Raw genomic sequence first — 8207 nt, 5'->3', positions numbered from 1 at the left:
GATTGTGCGGTGGGATTTGTCAATGCCAGAGGCGCCGTTCCGGTAGTTCGTTTGCATGACATCCCAAACCGTGTTAGGGAGGTTGCCCTCCATGGCGTTCGTCATGGTGCTGCCATAGCATTGGCTAAGCCCGCTCTGGTCACAATCTTCAGCTTCTCCCTCATGGTTTCCTGGATGCAGTGCCTCCTGAGGATCATGAGTGTCTGATTGACGAATTCTTTAGCGCCGCCAGCTCTGTAGCTTTCAATACCTTGGCCGATGATGTAGTGAGCAAATTGTTTTCTGGCCCATAGCTTGTAATAGATGACTTTTAGCAAACAATTCCCTCGTCTTGAATGATTTTCCTTTGTCTCGTATCTCATATTACACATATCACTTCATCCATGTTTGCTTTTCCCCCTATAGGCGATACGCATCATACCGGCTTCTGTTCCATTGGGTTTATTTTTTGTGCTAGAGGCGATACCTTTCTGATATCGGCTATTAGAGCTGTTGACCGAACAAATCAGCTACTTAAGTGTTGATCCAAATGCTGGGATAATATTTGTTTAGATATTTCCCATTGATTGCTCGGCCGTACTCTTCTTCTCCTCCTAGTGTCTCCAAAATATAAGCATTACCAGGCGCACAATGTTTGATCCGATAAGGCCCTTCCCAATTGGGTGACCATTTGCCGAACTTACTGTTCTTTGACCCGATCGGCAATTTCACTTTCCACACCAAACCTCCTTCAAAAAATTGCTTATTCTTGACCCTTTTATTGTAATATTTTGCGACCCCCAGTTTATTGGCTTCAATATTTTCGAGAGCGCGCAGCCAAAGGCAACCTAAGTCTTCTAAGTCGTCCATCATAAGATTTTTGTAGGCTTCGGTTGTCAAATCATTCTGTAACATAACACGCCTCGATCCGGTCTGAACTTCCCAAGGAAGGACTACGTTATGGCCATACACAAGCTCATAAGGTGATGTTATAATTGATCCATGACATGCCATCCTGTACGCCCATAGTGCCTCATTAAGCGTTGAATGCCACTTCCTGGGCTGCTCCTCAATTTTCTTCTTGATCAACTTAATCATAATCTGATTGGATGCCTCTGCCTGACCATTAGCCTGAGCATAGTAAGGAGATGAATTTAGCATCTTGATCCCCATACTGGCAGCAAAATCTCCGAATTCCTCTGATGTGAACATGATCCCTTGATCGGTTGTGATGGTTTGAGGAATCCCAAAATGATACACAATATGCTCCTTGACAAAATCAACCATGTTTTTTGAAGTTACCGTTTTCAAGGGGACTACTTCAACCCACTTGGTGAAGTAATCTGTTGCTACCAATATGAACTTATGTCGTTTGCTCGAGGGTGGAAAGATCTAACCAATCAAATCAATTCCCCAGCCCCGAAACGGCCATGGCTTGATTATTGGGTTCATGGCCGATGCAGGCGACTTCTGGATATTACCAAAACAATGACAATCTTGGCATCCCTTATAATATTCAAAATAATCTTCTAATATTGTTGGCAAAAAATATCTAGTTCTGTGGATAATCCATTTCATCTTATAAGCCGATTGATGAGCTCCACATATCCCTTCATGCACTTCACCCATCAACACCTTGGCCTCTTCTTGATTCAGGCATTTGAGTAAGGCCCCATCGGTCGTTTTGTAATACAGCTGATCGTCCAACAAAACATATTTAGTCGATTTATACCTTAGCTTTCTGGTAACTTTTCGTGATGGATTTCTAAGGTAGTCGGCTATCTCAACTCTCCAAGCATTATCCAAGGTTTCATTGCTCAAGATTTCCTAAATTATTCGATAACCTGATGCACTTTGAGCTAAACGGTTAGCTTCTTGATTTTGTGCCCTCAGAATTATTGAAATGTGACATGAGAAAACTCTTTGAGCAACCTCAGACACTCATCATAATATCTCCTCAAAGTGTCTTCTTTGCACTCATATAGTCCGATCAACTGATTAATAATTAATAGTGAGTCTCCAAATATTTCAATTGCTTCGGCCTTTACTTCATGAAGAAGTTGAATCCCTTTTAGAACAGCCTCATATTCTGTTTAATTATTGGTAACCATTGGCTCGGTTGGAAAGGCAAACTCAAAATTTGCCCCCCGAGGCGAAATAATAACAATACCAATGCCACCACCTTGCTTGCAAGATGATCCATCGAAGAATAACGTCCAAGGTACCGGCTCTACATAATTTATGCTTGGTTTACGATGTTGGGTGACAAAATCGGCTATTACGTGTCCTTTGACTGCTTTAGCCGATTCATACCTCAAGTCAAACTCTGATAATGTGAGAATCCATTTTCCCACTCACCCATTTAGTATTGGCATAGATAACATGTGCTTGATTATGTCAGCCTTGGAAACAACCGTACATTCGGCCGACAATAAGTAATGCCTCAACTTGGTGCAAGAGAAATATAAGCACAAGCATAACTTTTCGGTGGGAGAATATCTTGTTTCTGGATCTAGAAGTCTCCTGCTTAGATAGAAAACCACTCGCTCCTTTCCTTCAAACTCTTGCATCAGGGCCGATCCAATTGTTTTGTCATCGGCCGATATGTACAGCTTGTAAGGCTTACCCTGCTGAGGAGGAACTAGCATGGGTGGACGCTTCATATACTCTTTTATCTCTTCAAATGCCTTCTGTTGTATGTCACCCCATCTAAATTCTTGATCGTTCTTTAATTTCAACAAGGGAGAAAATGGAAGAACCCTTTCCGACAAATTTGAAATAAACCTTCTGATAAAATTAATCTTGCCAAGCAAAGATTGCAACTCCATCTTAGTAGTCGGGGGCACCGCATCATCAATTGCTTTCATGCTCTTCTGACCGACCTCAATCCCTCTCTCATGGACCATAAAACCCAAGAATTGCCCAGCTGATACCCCAAAGGCACACTTATTATGATTCATCTTCAGACCATGTTTTCTCGTGCATTCCAGAGTCTCCCACAAATCAGCTAGATGCTCTTTGTATCCTTTTGATTTTATCATCACATCATCAATGTAGATTTCAACAATCCTGCCGATCAACTTATGAAAAATATAATTCATTGCCCTTTGATAAGTGGCACAAACATTCTTTAGACCGAAGGTCATCACAACCCACTCGAACAAGCCGATTGCGCCGGGGCACCTGAAAGCGGTCTTCGCTATGTCCTCTTCAGCCATAAAAATTTGGTTGTACCCTGCATTGCCGTCCATGAAGCTAATAACCTTGTGCCCGGCTGCTACGTCTACTAACATATCAGCTATCGGCATTGGATAACCATCCATGGTGTGGCTTTGTTTAGATCCCTAAAATCAATGTAAACCCTTAATTTTCCATTCTTCTTGTACACAGGGACAACATTCGATATCCACTCTGCATATCGGCATGGTCGGATGAACTTCGCCTCCAGTAGCCTTTCAGTCTCTTTTAATATCATTAAGCACGTTCAGATTGAATCTCCTTGGAGCTTGCTTGAATGGCCGATATCTAGGTTTGATTGGCAACTGATGCTCAGCAATTGACCGGTCTAAACCAGGCATCTCATAGTATTTCCAAGCAAAGCAGTCTTTAAATTCTTTCAATAAATTAATTAATTCCTGCTTATACTCTGGATCCAATTTAACACTTATGTATGTCGGCCTAGGTTTGTCTCTAGAACCAATATCCACTTATTCCAATTCATCAGCCGACGTGAAGCCGTGTCCTAGTTTACCATCTGTACCATCTATTGAATTATCCATTAAAACAAAATTTCAAAGCCGACTGCTTGGATAGGCTGTGGGCTTTCACCATTGACTCTAAATTCTGATGGCAACAGAAAAACCATTTGAATATTAGCCGATGGTTGCTTTCTATCGGCCATTTGCTTGGCACGCCATACTTGAGTTTTACTGGATGCCTGAGCCTATTCTAACTCCTTATTCCTTAGGCGTTGCACCCTTCTTTTCTGGCCTTTTGTCAATCCTTCGGGGCACCATTGACCTTCCTGCCAGACATGTTCCCTCTGGTAGCTTCCTTCTTCATGATCAGCCCAGTCTTGGCTAACAACTCTTTTTCGCAGCTGATCATGAATACTTTTATTTTTAAGCGCCGATGCATGTTATTATGATGATATGCATCCTGGGCATGGATAGACCGACGATTGATTTGAGATTGCCTAAACTCCCAATATTGATTACTGCATTCTGGACAGTTCTATCTGGTAGGCAATTTCAAACCTTCGTTCCAGCAGTATATGAAGAAATGACAATTCTAGTGCGATTCAGCTTGCTTCCTTTCATACCTTTCTTCTTCCAGTTGACGCCGGTATTCTTGATCCTCTAACCATCACTGATAATCTTTTTCCTTCTGCCACCGCCACTTATTCAATAGGATCCGAGATGTGACTTGCGTCTTCTTCGCTCCATCCTTTGATGTTTCCCCCTGCTCATATCAGCTCCTCTGCTGATCACGATGTTTTCTAATCTCTCTGTATTCATCAGCCGATATTTGCATCTTGGGATCAACTGTCCTAGTTTCTCTCGATCTGGCCGATGTTAGGATCTTAGTTTTTCCTTTGAATAGCCCAACATCAATCATATTTTGATCTCCTAGGAAAGGATTATCATCTACCTTCATCTTCCGAGGTGTATCAAACTTGAGCCTCCCTTGCTGAATAGCCTTCTGTATATGCTGCTGGAAAATTCTGCACTCATTAGTAGGATGAGAAGTAGCATTATGGAACTTGCAGAACTTCTTATTCTTCAACTATTCCGGGGGCAACATAACATGATTATCCTACAATTTTATCTGGCCCTTCTCAAGTAAGAAGTCAAAGAGCTTGTCTGATTTCGTGACGTCGAAGTCATAGCTCTCCTCGATTCTTCTTCCCCAAGGATTGGGTACCATCACTGTCTTCTTACCCCAATTCCATTCAGCTACAGCAACCTCTTCTTCTTCATCTTCATAGCTGTCATCAATTGAGTATGGATCATAAGCTTCGGCTACTATGGTGCTCTTCTAGAATCGGGTATCTCTGCGCATACTCTAGAATTGGCTATTGAGCGCTGCTACCCGTTGAGCCAATTGTCCCAAGTTGCTAAACTCTTATCCTAGCAGCTTTTCTTTCCACATTGGCAGCATTCCTTGGATGGCTAAAGCAGCTACCTGATCATCAGCCAAGCTCAATGAGAAGCATAAATTCTTAGTCTCTCGGAATCTCTGAAGAAACTCAGTGCCTGATTCATTAGTCCTCTGTCTCATGGTTGTTAAATCGGTTATCTTCTTCTCTCTAGTCCCAGTATAAAAATATGTATGAAACTTCTTTTCTAGGTCAGCCCAATTGGCAATGGAGTTGACTGGTAGTGATGAAAACCAAGTGAAGGCTGGCCCTTACAGGGATACAGAGAAGAAACGAACTCAATGGGCATCCTCAACTGACACTTTGCCCAATTGTGTAAGATATCGACTGGCATGTTCTATTGTGCTTGTACTGTCTTGACTAGGGAAATTAGCGAACTCTGGGAGCCTATAATTTGTAGGAAGAGCGACCAAATCATACCATTCTGGATATGGGTGTTTGTACAAAAAGGTCAGCCCCTTTGGCTTTAGACCGAACTAATTCTTCATCATCTCAGTCACCTTCAGCAGCAACTCATCAGCTTGCGAATTTGGGTTTCTCGGTACTTGTTGACCCATCTGTGGATTGAAATCCCGCGTGCCTTGATATCCTAGATTTGGCATCATGTGGAGGGTGTTATAATCCATGCTATAGTGATAGCCTTGTGGAATCTCAATCTATTGGGTCCTTTGCTAGCTTGCTGCTTGAAGTCTCTGATTATAGACATAAGGATCTATATCTCTACGGATCCTTTGAATTGATGGTGCTATTTTTTGAGCCGACAACGGTATGTGGCCTAATGTGCCAAAATTGATCATCTGGTTCTGACTTGGCCCCGCCGGTTGTTGCACATGCTGTATTGACGATCTAGGATTGTACTGTATCTGATTCACAACAGTACCTAGAGTTTGTTCAGATGAACCTTGAAGTGTCTGGACATCACCATTACCAGCTGGTACTGCTTCTTGATGGCTGGTACTAAAGCGACCTGATTTCCACGAAGGGAAATCCACAGAGTCGAAGTGTAATAAGATCGTTGTAGATCATATTACCCAAATTCCAGTCGAATACCACATCCATACAACGATAATATCAGAGTATAAATAGTGTGGAATTATATAATTTATTACATCGCCGCATTGGCGGAATCAAAAGTAGCATTCATTCAGAATAGCTTGAAGATAAGATCGCCAAACTCGAGCATAGGCACGAACCCCTCAACCGTCAAACTCCTCAGAGCTATACTCCTCAGCAGAACCTGTGTGCCAAAATTTATCAGTACGATTTGTACTGGCCACTCCCACCCTATGAGTATTGTTTTGTGGAAATTGGATGCAAGTTGGATATAATCAAAAGGAACCTATAAGGCTGGGGTTTCCTATGCAATAGCATATCAAGTATATAATAATAGTTGGTCAAGTTTTAACACCATTCCCACACACACATTCCACCCCATTCCCACCCAGAGCTAGGTTTTGATCCTAGGATCAATATACCACCATCTCCATGTCATCACCACATCACCATAATACCATCGCTCAGTCGATAGGCCAACTCCCTCTCGGCACTGTCTCAAGGCCCGTAGCCTCTGGCTACGACCGACACTCTCTCACGGGGGAAGAAGAGAAGGACTCATCTCACTATCTAGTTTAAGCGAAACCCAGGAAAGGTCCATAGCCGACAAGTCGGCACATGTATCGATCGATCAACCATACACTCTGCAGAGGTTTTACATAACCACAAGATCCGCCTTCCTCGCTGACCGTCATCAACTAGGCTGATTCCGGCCGCTTGCTAGCCTAGGATAATGCCACTCTACCATTCAGCCCTGGTTCACCCCAAGTCTAGTCTGGGGTGGCTGAAACTGTGAGTCATGAGCCAGGTCCACAAGGTCTCCATGAAGTCTCGGAAGGGTGTGGGGGAAATCCTCCGCGCCCCGTACCTCCTTACACTATCCGCTATCAACCTAGCAGTAGTGGCAATATCCTACCAAGTAGTCTGGCCGTCCCGCACCATATAGGGCGAGTGGTACATAAGGCTTCCCGGTGAATCTGAGTACTAGTAAGTCCTTAGGGATGACCAAGCCAGAATGTCTTCATCAGGGTTTCCATTTATCGTGCCACCACAGCACCTCCACCCTGGGCTCCTCCCATCATAGGTTCATACCCAGGACCACCTCATATACCATTTACCCACCACAGGTATCCATTTCTAGGGGTGCCCAGGTAGCACCCCACGGCAAGACTTGCCCCAGGCTCGTCATATACTCCAACTTGGTCGACACAACCCTCACCCTCCACACACCCAAGTCACACACGCAGCACTCTCCCCATAGTCCAGATAACACCAGTTTCCACCACGCATTAATGTAGTAGAAGTGTAAGCAATGATATATAGCAGTAAGCATGTGTCTAGCCTAATAGCAGGGTATGCAGGGGTACGGTTGCGTTAAGGTAAAGGCCATCAAGTAAGCATACTACCGTGCAAGTCCTATCATTGTACGATTATAACAGTAAGTAAAGCAATAGTAGTTCTATATTAGCCGTGCGTAATAGGTGCTACGAGATTGGGTGGGATGTGGCACCTTCAGTGTAGTCGTCTCCGTACTCCTCACGGTACTCACGATCCTCGTCTGTCCGGTTCTCCTTCGAGTTTACAAACGACCGCATTATAGTCGCGTTAGCGACGTTTATAGAATAGCACAAAGAAGCAATAAAAATTCAAAAGAGCCAAATGCACTCAAACATGGGTTCATTGCGTAAAGCTCGATTTTAGATGAATTTTGGTCCTGGTTTCGTATTTTTTTGAGTTCGTATGAATTAGTTATGAATTTCTGAAGTTTAAATCATTTCTGAAAATGGAAAAGGTCGAATTAATCCTGGGCTGACATGTGTCACGCTGTGACTGGCCCACGTGGCATGCTGACATCAGCATGACGCCAGCATGATGTCATTGGCTTGGCTCTGAGCTGACAAGTGGGGTCCTGCTGACGTCATCATGACGTCAGCAACGTCATCAGTTCCGACAGGTGGGACCAGGGGCTCTTGGGTCACTTGCATGTGGGTCTGGTCAAGGTCAACATCAAGTCAAC

The sequence above is a fragment of the Miscanthus floridulus genome, chromosome 18 (genome assembly GCF_019320115.1).
Source record: "Miscanthus floridulus cultivar M001 chromosome 18, ASM1932011v1, whole genome shotgun sequence".
Classification (NCBI taxonomy): Eukaryota; Viridiplantae; Streptophyta; class Magnoliopsida; order Poales; family Poaceae; genus Miscanthus; species Miscanthus floridulus.
The sequence above is the reverse complement of the archived record's forward strand: the minus strand, read 5'-3'. Positions refer to the sequence as shown.